Consider the following 14,884-nt stretch of genomic DNA (forward strand, 5'->3'; position numbering starts at 1 on the left):
CTGTGCAGGAGAAGTGTTCCAGGAGGTAGAAGGTTTAGGAAGTCTTCAGCACAAGCTGCTGGTGTCAAAGAAGTGAGTGTAGTTGAGAGTGGGAGGAGGTGAGACTGAGCATTCAGGAACTGGGAAGAGGGAGGAAGGAAGGAGACTGGGAAAAGCCAGAGGCTGTGATGTCATGATAGCCAATCGGAGAGAGCGCTTTGAAGAAAGTGATGCTTTTGTTATGACAAATGCTGCCGGGACCTGGGAGGATGGAGACTGAAACTTTCTCATTACTTCTGATGAGGTGGAATTTGTTAATCACCCTGATGAGAGCATTTTTCACTGGAAAGGAGGAAACCTTGTAGGACGGGGTGGAAGAATGAAGGACACAATTGAGAGATAGTCAGCATAAACCCTTTTTCAAGGCATTTCACTATCTAAAGGAGCACAAAAATGTGGTGGAGAGGTGTGTGATATTTGACTGAGTTAATAGTAGGGAAGAATTGTCCATGGGTGAGGGTACTGTGGGTGGTCTGATGCTGTTAGTAAGTGCTTCCTGAGTATCAATAGGGTGGGATTCAGCAAAAAAAATAAAATATGCATAAATGCATTACATTTAAGTGTATTATTTGATTGCTATTTAATTGCATTATGGAGTGAAACCTCCCACAGAGCAAAAATGCCATTTAGCAAAGGAGAAAGCCTGTGACACAGTTTCTCTTGGAACCCATTTTCCTGACCTGGCACCACAGGGCGTGGTGACACTGAGGCCAGCTCCTTTTTCAGTTTGTTGGCATCTCTGGGATTGCCGCACAGCCGCCCTGTGTATGTTCTCCACGGGGAACCTAGACAGAAGTTCAGACAGGAGCCTGAAGTCATGCTTAGCATCAAGGAATTTGTCTGGATGGACATTAGGCATTTTCCAAGAGTTTTGTTCACAGCGATTAAGACATTTCTTGAGAGAAGTTCTAGAATTTAGAAATCTTTTGGCATTTCTGGCTTAGCAGAGCTTTTTCCATTCAGAAGTTCTTCCACTGCCTCATTATTTTTTTTTAAAATAAATGTTTATGGAAAGACATTGTTAAAAGAAAACAGAATTTAGCAATTATTCCTATTTTGATTCTTTCCCCTAAATTCCACAATATTTTAGGTCAGATCTATCTAAAAATTTTCAGTGTTGATCAACACTTTCGCAGTGATTCACATTTTTACATAAAATTGATTTCAAGCGATCTGTACGAGGCATATGAGGAACTTTGGTTGGACAGTGTTGTGAAAAGAATCTAATTAACTCCTTTCTTTCCCTCCACCTTCCTTTTTTATGTATTCATTGCTGGCAACTATGTCTCAGGAACTGTGTGGTCTTTAATCAGAATTTAAAGATGATCCTGGCAGAGTTGTTGCCTTGTTCTGTGGCTGATTCCCCTTCAAAGTCTAGTAGGGGAATCAGCCACAGAAACTAACGGCGACACTACTGTAAGAACCAACTTCACCAGTTGGGTACGTACTAGGTTCTCCGCTAAGCACTGTGCGTACATTATTTTCTCCACTATCAAAAGGACATACTGTTATTTTCCTTATATGGTTATCTCTCAGTTTCCCTGGGGGATTGGTTCCTGTGCCTCAGATACCAAAATCTGAGAGGGTTCAAAAAGTCCTTTGTATAAAGTGGCAGAGTATTTGAACAGAAACTACACATACCCTCCTATATATGTGTTAAATCATCTCTACATTATTTATAATACCTCACACAATGTAAATAGTGTGATGCCTCACATATGTAAATGCTATGTAAACAACCCTGCATTGTTTAGGGCATAATGGCAAGAAAAAACATCTGTGCATGTTCAGTACAGACACACTATTTTTCAAATATTTTCTATCGTGGTTGGTTGAATCTGACGCAGGAGCCACAGATATGAGGGACAGTTGTATTTTTAGATAAGAAACAAACTCAGAGAGGTGGAGTGACTTATCCGCCCTGTCCCACAGTTGATGAGCCCCAGAGATATGAGTCACCAGCAGTAGGAGCCCTCTGAGGAATCCAGGCAGGAGTCTGAGAAAAGCATCAGGAGAGATCAGAGGTTGCAAATGGCAGCCCAGTGGGCAGGCGTGAAGAGACGGTGAGAGGCTTTGGTGGGAGGAAAGCCAGGTTGTCAGAGAATAGAGAGACAGGACAGAGAGGGCTGGGAAGCTGGGTGTGGGGGACTTGGGTGCTTGTCAGAATGATGGCACTGTGTCCAGTGGGCAGTGGAGTGGGTGTCTGAGACAGGAGAAAGACAGAACGTCAGACACTGTTTTAAAAAGAATGTTCCAGATGCTCCATAGAGAAGAGATTAGTGAGGGTAGGACTTAGGGAAGACCATGTGGTGTACAGGAACTGAGGGAGACAGCTGGGTGGGAGGTTCTTGGGGAAGGAGTCATGAATTGAACAAGGAGCCATGAATTGAACCTTGGAGAAGGCATGTCTAAGGAGAGTGAAGTAGGAGGAACTGACTTCCCATGACTACTGATCTGATCCTTGATCCTTTCTTCATAATATAAATCTCTTACCTATTATGCATGAAGACACTGGTTCTGCTACTAATTTGTGCCTCTTCATTGGAAACATTCTCACCTTCCTTGTTTTCTCCCCCATCTCTGACCTCACTGGAAACCCCCAGCCTCGGTCTAGATTTCACACTCCATGCAGCCCTGGTCACCAATGTTAATTTTCCAATTTTTTGTTTTTGAAGGTTGCTTTTTAAATTTAAAGTGCAATGACAACATATCAGCTATACAGATGCAGGGAACAGTTGATTTTCACCAACACAGATTGCAAAAGCAGTAGGAACCTTTGGGGATCTGTCCATGGGACATGACCATGATGGGAGGGAGCCACTATAAACCCAGATTCCACTGGAAATCTAGGGTTAGGAGAATTCCATCCCCAGAAGTCTGAATTTCTTTTCTTTTCTCCAATTTATATACCCATCTGTCTCCCTGTGGGAAAGTATGAGTAACATGGAGGTAATCTACTTGGAGAAGGTTTTGTTCTGATCAAAAGCCTCAGAACCTACATGGAACACAGAGCATAACTGACATGAGAGAGAGATAGAGAGAGAGATAGAGATAGAGAGAGAGAGAGAGAGAGAGAGAGAGAGAGAGAGAAAGAGAGAGAAAGTGAAGGAGGAGGAGAAGAAACACATTAATTGTTTTTAAAAAAATTTTATTATATTATTTTTTAAATTTGTGCTACTTAGTTGTACATGACAAAAGAATGCATTTCAATTCATCGTACGCAAAATGGAGCACAACATTGCAATTCTCTGGTTGTACACAGTGTAGAGATGCACCACTCATGCAATCATACATGTACCTAGGGTAATGATGTCCATCTCATTCCACCATCTCACATTAATCTTATAGGCAGAATACTGGCAGACACCACCGTCACCACATGAAAATAGACATCACCAACAGTGACAAGACATGCTGATGCCATGTGCCCCTAGGATGTGATGAGAAAGCGGATCTCTCTGTTTTCTTCTCCCAATCCACAGCCCTAGTCTAATTATGAGAAAACACAAGACAAACCCAAACTGAAAACATTCTATAAGATAGCTGAACCGTATAAAAAAAACCACCAAGGTCATGGATAACCAGGGAAGACTGAAGGACTGTCATAGACTAGGGGAGGCAAGCAAGGTTGAGCCTCAGCTGAGCATGAAAATACCTCTAAAGATCACTCCAGCCCCAGAGCTTCTTGTGCTGAGGCTGCATTTCATCCCAGACCTTCCTTTTCCCCAATCCTATTGCTTTTAAATGTCTTTGACTGCTGATTTTTCAGTATCCTTCCTCTCTAAAATTTTAAGCTGGGAGATTATTAATTTCCAAAGAAATTCAGACTTCTGGAGATGGAATTCTCTTAACCCTAGATTTCCAGAGATTATTTCCAGGTACATTTTAAAAAGCACACATACGCACATGCACATATACAAACACACACACAGATATACTACCTCTGGTAGTTGAAGTTCTCCAGAGAAATAAAAACATTGAGGGAGTGGGTGAGGATTTATTCTGAGGAATTGGCATATGCAGTTGTGGAGGCTGGCAAGTTTGAAATCTGCCAGGCAGGGTAGCAGTCTGCAAACCCAGGGAAGTGTTTTTATGTTGCAGCCCTAAACTATAATTCCTTTTTGGGGAAACCTCAGATTTTGCTCTGAAGGCTTTCAACTGACTCAATGGATTGGATAAGATCCATTCATATTATGGAGGGTCATCTGTTTACTCAAAGTCCACCAATTTTAATTCCATCTAAAAAATATATTTACAACAATATCAACACTAATGTTTGACCAAATATCTGGGCAACATGGTCAGCTAAACTGACATAAGCTCTAAGGATTTTCTGGTTCCTTGAAAGCAATAGGAGTTTCATGGTAATTTTAGTTTGCAAGAGATTCTTGATTCAGAAGTTAATGTGCTCAGTCCAAAATATTAAGTAGCACTTTGATCTTCAAAGTTAAGCAAAACAGAAAGGAAAGGATCATGCAGTGAGGCATCCACAGTGAGTCTGTGGGTTAACACCAGAAAACTTATTTTATGCTCTAAAAATATTCAAAATATCTACTATCAACCCTTCTATAAAATAGGTGCTATGACCTGCAGAAATTTTAGTAAGATTGATATGCCTTCTTAGAAACCAATCAAGAAAATATTTTCAGGAGGAGAAAATGATTACATGTGTCAAATATGGCACAGAAATAAAATGTGAGATTTGATCATTGTATATAGCAAAATAGATATCATTAATGGTGTATGCAGGAGTAATTTTGGTGTTAGGATAAGGTAAGGAATAAAGCCTGAGTTTAGTGCTAACAAAAAAATTAGAAGGAATGGTAAGGACAGAAAATTTTGAAAAGTTTCTTAATAGGAAGCAGAGAGAACTGGGGAGAGCCTAGCATGGAAAAATGGGATTGTGTGTGTGCGTGTGTGTTTTAAGATGGGCAAGATAACATGTTTTTATGCTGATGAGAACTATCTAGAAGAGAACATTAAAACTGGTGCCATAGGAGAGAGGAGAGAACCTCAGATACGTGTCTTTGGTGAGGGGAGGGGGAACGGTGAAGGAGAACGCTGAGCTCCTCCTTGACCTCCCGGAAGCACAGAGCCTGTGACTCAGACTCGCTGTAGGAGGTGGTGAAGGTGCCATGGATGTTCCTCTCTCAAGGTTTAGTGCTCTCAGTAAAGTGGGAAGGTGGTCATCAGAAGGAGACAGGATGTATTACAAGAGAAAAGACAGACTCAAGTCAAAGTCCAGGAGATTTGAGGAATAAATAAAGCCAAGATCCTCACATGTAAGGATTGTCAGAATCAGGGGATAGTGCAATGAGCCCCTCCTCAAGTCCAGTGTCAAATCTGAAGAGGACAAGCTCCTCCTGTGTCCTGAGTTTCTGAGACTTTCCCAAGTTCAAAACTCCCAGTCCCATGTCTTAGGAAGCCCCTCAGTCCTGGGCAAAGTGGACAGCTGGTAGCCATATGAAAGCTTCCCTATTGTCTTCTGTGAGAATTTTCCCATGATTTGAGGGCAACTGACACTCCATTTATACCTCTGCTTTGGTGGGAAGCACGGAGGTTTTTAAAGCAATGTTTTCGTGAAAGTACTCTCATTTTTATCATCCGTGTAAATTTCAGAGCCCAATAACCCGATCTTGGAGAGCAGTAAATTTTTAGAATTAAAATTAAATATTGTTTTAAATATTATTTAATAATTATATATATTTTCCATTCCTGAACATAAATAAAGAAGAAAGGAAGTCAGTAGGTCAAAAGTTTGACATTAATTGAAAAGTAGTACCTCTGCTGAACTATGGGTTTAGTATCTTAGGATACTGGCTACTAGAAATGAAGCACCTACTTATATCATCATCACCTATATTGCTTCTTCTGGGAGTTGCAGATAATATTATTGGTTTTGAAACATTTCCTCTTTCTTCTTGTTTCTAAATTATATCAAGATTTAACACAGTCCTCAAAGTAAATCCTATCATCACTTATGTGGCTCAAGATGGAGAATGTTGTTCCAACAAAAAGCTGAACTCTCCTTTAATCAGATGGCCTTCACGGTCCCCACACCCTCGTCTCCACCTTAGATTTCATGAAAGGCCCAAGAGAAAGCAAGCCATTGATAATCCTCATGAACCATATGAAGATGTTTGGGTGAATTTTGAGCACAATAGTTGTTCAAGGATGGTGCTTGTGTAAAATTGTACAGCATTGCATTTTCAGATAAGACTCCTTTGTATCCATTTAAGCATTTAAGATCATAATTAGTATGCTCATTATGATTTCTTTTTGCCTTTTGCAAATCTCCTATTCTGGTTTTCTGGTTCTCTTTCTTTTTTAATTTTTATTTACTTTTTTTTTTTTTTTTTTTTAAGAAGGGTGGAGAAAACATGATACATTACTCAGGGCTGAGCAAATTAGTGTTACACAATCCATGTTTATCAGCCCATATATCTTGTATCAAGGAGAGTGAGCTCAATTATTCAAATCATTATGAAAGTTCTTCAGGTTGTTGCCAAATAGCTGTTCAAGGACAACACCTTTTCTTGGTTTAACTTAACCCTCCGTTTCCTTTACCTGGAACTAAAATCACATATACTAATATTTTTTAGTAGAATTATTAATTTTCTTGGAATCAGGTGTAAAAGAACATAGCAGATAAGAAAACACTGTGTTTGTCTGTCTGATTCAACCACAACAACAGAGAGGCACCTGCCTCCCAGGGAGGTCCCATCACCATGCCACTGTTTCCCCAAAAGAGGGAAATTCCAGCTACTTTTGTTGGTCGAATTTTCAGGTTTGCATAAAATTATGCCATAGGATTATGATTGTCACTCTCAGGAAATTGATAACTTCTGGGTGAGAGGACAAAGGGGAGCCTGGTACAGGGGTGGGGGTGGGGATGCATAGGCTTCACTCAACTAGTTAGGGTGCAAACTTTGATTCCAAGTGTCCATAACTAGGAAGCAGCACTAATAATTATTGTTGTGGGGACCATTTGCTCTGCCAGGCTACTCACTGAATATTGGCTAGGGTTTGAGGTATTAAGCACAGCTTTCTACCTATTCCCTTTGTATTATCACTGACATTGCTACTCACACCTTATGCCCTGCAAAACAGGAAAGTATTCTGTTAAGAGAAAATGGATAACAGCCATATCTCTTATTCTAATTTGAAATAGTGTTCTCTTTAAAAATAACTTTAATAGAGAGGGTGGATATGATCAAAGAACATCATATGCATGTGTTAAAGGTTATGAAGAAACCTATTATTTTTAAAATTAATATTTGCTAATAATTAATGCAAAACTTAAGAAAACAAAAAGGTTTTAAGACTACGAGTGACCTTAGTTTTCAGACATCAATGATGCTTTCAGACATAATTCAACGATGGCTTAATTTGGAGTATTACCTGGAATATTTATTTTATTTTCATTTGGGCATAGATTAGCCATTTCATTGAAAAAAAAAAAAAAACTCAGGTCCTTTTTCAGGAACACAAAAGCATTAGAAGACTGACACTTAACCACAGGGTTACAGAAGGTGATAACAAAGGAATGCAACCCAGAAAGCTTCAAGGTTTAGACTCCATTGAAGAGTTACATGTATGAAGACAGGAATTGGTGTGAATATACTTTGTATAAAACCAGAGATATGAAAAATTGTGCTCTATATGTGTAATAAGAATTGTAATACATTGCTGTCATATATAAATAAAAAAAATAAAAGAAGAAGAAAAGTTTAAGAAAAACCCTAGAAAATAGGAAAGATAGAAACAAGGAAATGAAAAATTGCAGCCTCTGACCCCTAAAAGGACAGCAAATTTTAAACTCTGCCCACTTTATCACCAGAATAACTTAAACCTCATGCTATGGTACTACTAATTTCAGTTCCTATTTCCTGTTACATGATGTCTGGCTTTTAACAAAAAGATCTATAAGGTATAGTAAAAAGCAAAAGGAAAATAAAAGCCATCTGAAGAGACAAACATGCATCAGAATCAAACTCACATGGAGATTTTGGAATATCAGACAGGGAATTTAAAATACCTATGACCATGTTGGAGACTCTAAAGGAAAAATAGGCAACAAACAAAAGCAGATGACTGATGTAAGCAGACATGTGGAAACTCTAAGAAAGAATTAAACAGAAATGCTAGAATCAAAACACCACAACAGAAATGAAGTTTTTAATGAGCTCATCAATAAATTGAACATGGCAAGGAAACCATCAGAGTCTGAAAATGTGTCAATAGAAATATTCCAAACTTAAATACAGAGAATGAAATTAAAAAAATAAAACAGAGTAAAATATCCAAGAACTCTGGGACAATTTCAGAAGGTATTATAGATGAGGTTCTATGTGTGCTATTGGAATACCAGAAGAAAAGTGAGAAGAGGGAAAGGAGCAGAAGGAATATTTGAAATAATAATGGGGGTGAATTTTCCAAAGTTAATGATAGACATCAAATCATAATATAAAAAGTTAAGAGAATACAAAACAACACACAGCAGAACATCTGCATCTAAGCTTACTGGAATCAACTTCAGAAAACCAAAGACAAAGAGAGAATCTTGAAAGTAGCCAAATGGGGTTAAAAACACCCAGCAGATAAACAAAAATGAGAATGATATTGGACTTCCCATTAGAAACCATGAAAATAAGAAGGAGATGGAGTGGTTTATTTAAAGTTAAAAAACAAACAAACAAACAAACAAAAAAACAAACTAGCAACCTAGAATTATGCATCCCATGAAGTGAGCCTTCAACAGTGAAAGATAAAGACATTCCCAGACAAACAAAAATTTAGGGAATTCATTGTTAGTAGATCTAGCCTCCAAGATTTCTTATAAAAAGGGAGATGAAATATGATATTGCTTAGAAACTTGGATCTATGTAAAGAAAGTCTCAAAGGAGGGATAAATGCAAAATAAAATTATGTATAATTTCTATTCTTAACTAATCTAATAACTGCTCAAAGCAATGACAGTAACAGGGCACAGGCTGATTATAGTATACACATAAGTGAAAGGAATGACAACGAAGTTAAAAGGGACAGGAAGCAATGATTGGGATTACACTGTTATAAGGACCTGAACTACCTATGAAATGTCACAGTGTCATTTGAGAGTGGACTTAGTTTAGTAGTAAATGTGTATGGCAAACTTTAGGGCAACCACTCATAACATTTCCAGAAGAAATATAACTTATATGCTGACAGGGGGAAAGTTGTATTATATAAAATACCCAAGAACAGAGAGGGCACAAAAATTAGGGAAGAAAGAAAAAAGAAGTATAAAGACTAGAAAGTGGTACAAAAATGGTAGGTACTAAGCCAACTATATAAATTATCACATTTAATGCAAATGATCTTAAGATACCAGTTAGAAGATGAGAGTGTCATAGTGAATAAAAACAAGAACAAACAATAGCTGCTCTAAACTAAATCCACTTTTTGTAGAAAGACACAAGCTAACTATAAAGAAATGGAGAAAAAGTATGCCATTCTCACACTAATAAAAACAAAGCTATATAAGCCAAATTAATTTCAAAAAAGCAGATTTCAGAACAAAGAGAAACTTGTTGGGATTATAGAGAAACATTATACAATGATAAAAATATTCTCCAAGAAGATAAAAGTCCTTAATATGTAGGTTAACTACAAAGTCAAAATACGTGAGGCAAGAATTGGCAGTACTACAAGGAGAAATAGCAAACCCACTATTATGGTTAGTGATTTTACCACTCCTCTTTCAGAAATTGATATACGAAACAGGCATAAAATAAGTATATAGTTGATTAGAACTGTACTATCAATCAATTTGATCTAATGGATATCTACAGAATATCCAACAATAGCAAAATACTCATTACTTTAAAACACACATGGAAAATTCAAAAAGATAAAACCAAATTCTGGGCTAAAACACTCTTGAACAAGTTTAAAAGAGAATAGAAACATGTATTTCTTAAACCACAACAGAATCAATCAGAAATCAATAGGCAAAGCTAGAAGATTCTGAGTAACAGGACAATAAATGAGTATAGGATAATAGCCTAAAGTATAAAATGCATACCTGTGAACATATCTATGCTTATGTAAATAAACAAACAGATAAGTAAATAAATAAATAAAATGGAGGAAAGATACAAATGTCCCAAGTAGAAAAACTCCAAATAATTTATGTAGATACTCTAACCTTGGTAAAAAGGAGGCACTTAGATGCCTACTCCTTAGTGTGTCCCATGCATAGAGACTTTATTCCATACAATATGGAGAGGGAGAGAAGGAAACCTTGCACTTACAGATACCTGAAAAAAAAAAAAAAACTTATTCAGGGGATTGAGGTCAACACCAAGAGGAATAAGTCATGTGAATAGGATGTGTTCTTGATATGATGAGATGAAAATGGCACTTTGCCTTTGTGAATGTCTCAAAATCCTAACCCCATTCTAATCATAAGAAAAACATTGGGAAAATTCTAGTATGTGAGAATTCCACAGAATATTTAAAAGAATTCCTCAAAGCTATTCGGGTCTTTAAAAGAAGGAAATTTTGAGAAACTCTCAGAACAAAAGTAGTCTAAGATATGCCAACCTAAGGCAGTGTCATATCAGATCTTATATCTGAGAAAAGAAAAAGAAATACACTTTATAGAAACTAAAAATTCAAATAAATGGTGGACTTAGCTAATAGTAATGTATCTATATTTGGTCAATGGTTACGAGAAATATATCCCACTAATATTATAATGTAAGATATTAATGGGAGGAAGTGGGTATAGAGCATATAAAAACTCTTTATCTTTAATTTAACTCTACCTTACCTTTTTAAATTTTTCTGTAAATCTAAATCTGTTCTAATAGCCAGAGGCACTACAAACTCTCAATTAATACAAAAGAAGGTTAAAAAAAAAATAGTGAACAGTAAGAAAGAAAACAGGAGATAGCCAGAAAGCAAGTAGCAAGATCATAGGTCTATGCCCAATCATATTGAAAATCATGTCAAATATAAATAGTCTGGACAACTCAATTGAAAGGCAGAAAATGGAAATAGATAAAACAACTTTGAAAAAAAAAGCAAACATAAAAGAGTAGGAGGATTCAATATACTTGGTTTCAGGACTTACTATATAACTATGGCAATCAAGACTATTTGGTATTGATTGGCAGCATATGTGTATAGTTCAAGGGAATAGTGTAGAGAACCCAGAAATAGAACTTCACAAATATGCCCTGATGATTTTTTTACAAAGGTGCAAAAGTGATTCAATGGCGGAAAGATAACCTTTTTAACAAATGGTGCTAGAGCCAATGGAAATCCATAAGACAAAAGAAGGAACCTCAATCTAATTCACACACCTTTGTACAAAAGTCATATCAAAAGAGATCACAGACTTAAATATAAACATAAAACTATAATACTTTTAGCAAAAAGGGGTACAGCATATATCTTATACTTGAAATTAAAAGCATGACTCATTAATGGAAAAATAGATAAATTTGGTTTCATCAAAATTAAAAAAAAAATGTTCTGCAAAAACTATTAAGACAATGAAAGCCAAACTACAGACTGGGAGAAAATATTTGCACTTGATATCTGATGAAGGACTAGTATCTAGAATATATAAAGAACTCTCATATGTAAATAGTATGTGGGAAAAAAACCCAGCCCTATTAGAAAATGGGAAAAATATGAAGAAACATATTACCAACAGAAAGTACATAGACGGTAAATAAATACATAAAAAGATGTTCAACATTATAAACCTTCAGGCAGATGTCAGTTAAAATCACAATGAGGTATCACTATACGCCTTTTAAAATGGGTAAAATTTGAGAAATAGTAATAACATCAACTGCTAGTGAGGATTCAGAGAAACTGGATTACAGTATTTCTGATGATAATGTAAAATTGTACATCTACTCTAGAAGATAGTTTGGTACTTTATTATGAAACTAAACATGCAAAAACCATATGAATCAGTATTTGTACTCTTGGGCATTTATCCCAGAGTAATAAAAGCTTAAGTTCACCAAAAACCTGTACATAAATGTTTTTATCATTTTGTTAGTAATAGCCCTAAACCCAAAACAATCCAGATGTCCTTCAATTAGTGAATGGTTACATCTCGATCCATTCATTCCATGGAATACTGCTTAGCTATGTAAATGAATGAATACGGATACACACTACCAATTGAAGGAATCTCTAGAGGATAATTATGCTGAATGCCAATTGCAAAAGTTTATTTGCTATGTGCTTCCAATTATATAGCATTCTAGAAATGACAAAATTTTGGAAATGGAGAACAGATGTAGAGGATATTAGGGATTTAGAAAGGAGTGGGGTATAATAGGGAAGTGGGGATGACAATAAAAGGGCACCATGAGGGACTTGCTTGGGGGTGCAAATGATCTCTACCTTGACTATGTCAATGTCAAATATCCTGGTTTAATATTTCACTATAGTTTTACAAGATGTTACATTTGGGGGACACTAGATAATGGATACATGGGATTTTTGCAATATTTTTCATGACTTCCTATAAATCTATAGTTTAACATAAAAATAAAAATTTTAAAGGCAGTGATTGTCATACTGAATTAAAAATAAGACTCAACCACAGGCTTGTTATGTAAGACCCACTCCTTCTTCAAATATAAAGACAAAAGTTAGGTAAGAGAGTGACTATTTGAAGATTACTAGAGATATAAAATAAAAAAGATCATTTCATATTGACAATGGTGTCATTTCAGCAATCCTATTTTTTTTTGCACTAAGCAAAAATTCATAGAACCATAAGAAGAAATAGATGTTGAAATTTCAAGACAATTTACAAAATTATTGAAGAAGAAGGAAGTCATTAAAATTAGAAGAATGCCAGAATACTACCCACAAATTGATCTACTCAACATGTATAGAACAGTTCACGTAAAAGCAGAAAAACACACATTCTTCTTAGCTGCACATGGATTTTTCACGAAGCTCACATGGAGGCCATCTCACTATGAATCTACACAATGAGAACCAAAATGCAGTACTCAAGAAATTAAAAGAGAACTAACTGAATAAAGAACTGTACTATGCTCATTTATTTTTTAATTTAATAACCTGAATTTGTCCATTGTCTGAAAATGAATTTATTGCTTCAAAGCCGTTCCAAATTGAATAGCTGATTCTAAAACTCATATAAAAGTGCAAAGGACCTGTTAGAGGATTTATGTTCTCTTGCTTCCAGCTTCATTTTAAATCTATAGAAGTCAAAAGTATGTAGTATCACATCATGCTGGAAAAATACATCAACAAAACAGAGTAGAGTCTAGAAATAAATTGAGAAATCATAAATTTTTCAACAAATATACAGGAAGAAGTGGGTATCCATGCACGTGAAAAAAGTTTCTTTCACATGACATGTAAAAATTAACTTAAAATGAATTAGAGACTTTAATGTGAAATGCACAACTATAAAACTTTAGTAGTTGTAGTTCCAGCTACCTTGGAGGTTAATGCAGAAGGATCGGTTGAGCCCAGGAGTTTGAAGCCAGACTGGGCAACATAGTGAGATATTGTTTCAGAATTAAATAAATAAGAAAAGCCTTAAGGAAGGAAAAAGGAGAAAATCTTTGTAACTTTAGGTTAGGCTCGTATTGCTTACAAATGACACCAAACACAAGTTGTAAAAGAAAATGATTGATAAGCAGGACTTCTTTAAAGTTAAAAATTTCTGCTTTATGGAAGACACTGTTGAAAAATGAAAAAGAAATCACAAACTTGGAGAAAGTATGTGCAAATATATATATATATATATATAAAATAAAGGAATGTGCAAATATATACATATTTGATAAAGGACTCAACAAAAAACATAAAACAAAATTTAAATGGCAAAAAATGAACTTAAGAAGAAATATGGATGATACGCATATGAAAAGTGCCTGTGCCATTAGTCTTCAGGACAAGGCAAACCAAAATCAAAATAAGATACCAGTACACACCAATCAGAGGATCTGACCTTACAAGACTGTCCTTACTTAGAGCTGACAAGATTAAGGAGCAACCAGAACTTTCATACACTGGAAAGAAAGTGGTGCCACCACTTCAGAAAGCAGATTGGTTATTTCTTAAGATGCTACCTAAACCCAATATCTGACCCTCTCATAAGACCCAGACATTCACTTCTTGGTTTCTCCCAAGGAAAATAGAGTATATACCTGTATGAAGACCTGCACATGAATGTTCACAGCAGCTTCATTTGTAATCACTTCAAACTATGGGGCAACAACCCAAAAGTCATCAACAGGTGAATGGATAAACAAGTCATAACTTATCTATATAATTGAGTAAACTCGCAATAAAAGAAATAAAATATTGACCCGTGCAACAATATAGATGGCTCTCAAAATAATTGTGCTTAGTAAAGAAGCCAGTCAAAATAGAGTGCCTACTGTTTGATTTTATTCATATTAGAGTGTTGAAAATACAGATGAGTCCAGTGAGAGAAAACAGATCAGTATGGGTAGGGATGAGATGGGGAATGGGAATGGTGGTGGGAGAGAGGGGTATGCAGGTCATTACCATGTGGCATGAAAACTCGACAGTTGTTGTCCCTGCAGAATCCTTGTGACAAAATCTAACCTGATTTTGATGCACATTCAAAACATGATGTCCGTCACCCTGAATAGCATTCCCTAATGAGTGAAACATATTTCCGTATCAACATCTTAGAATGTTCAGATTCACCTGACTTCAGTACTCCATCCTTTTAAATGGGAAAAAAAAACCTACAATATTACATCTTATCTTCTCAAAAATGGCAACCAATTTCTCAAGCATCATTATCACACTCTTACAC

This window comes from Marmota flaviventris, chromosome 1, assembly GCF_047511675.1.
Source record: "Marmota flaviventris isolate mMarFla1 chromosome 1, mMarFla1.hap1, whole genome shotgun sequence".
NCBI classification, from domain to species: Eukaryota; Metazoa; Chordata; class Mammalia; order Rodentia; family Sciuridae; genus Marmota; species Marmota flaviventris.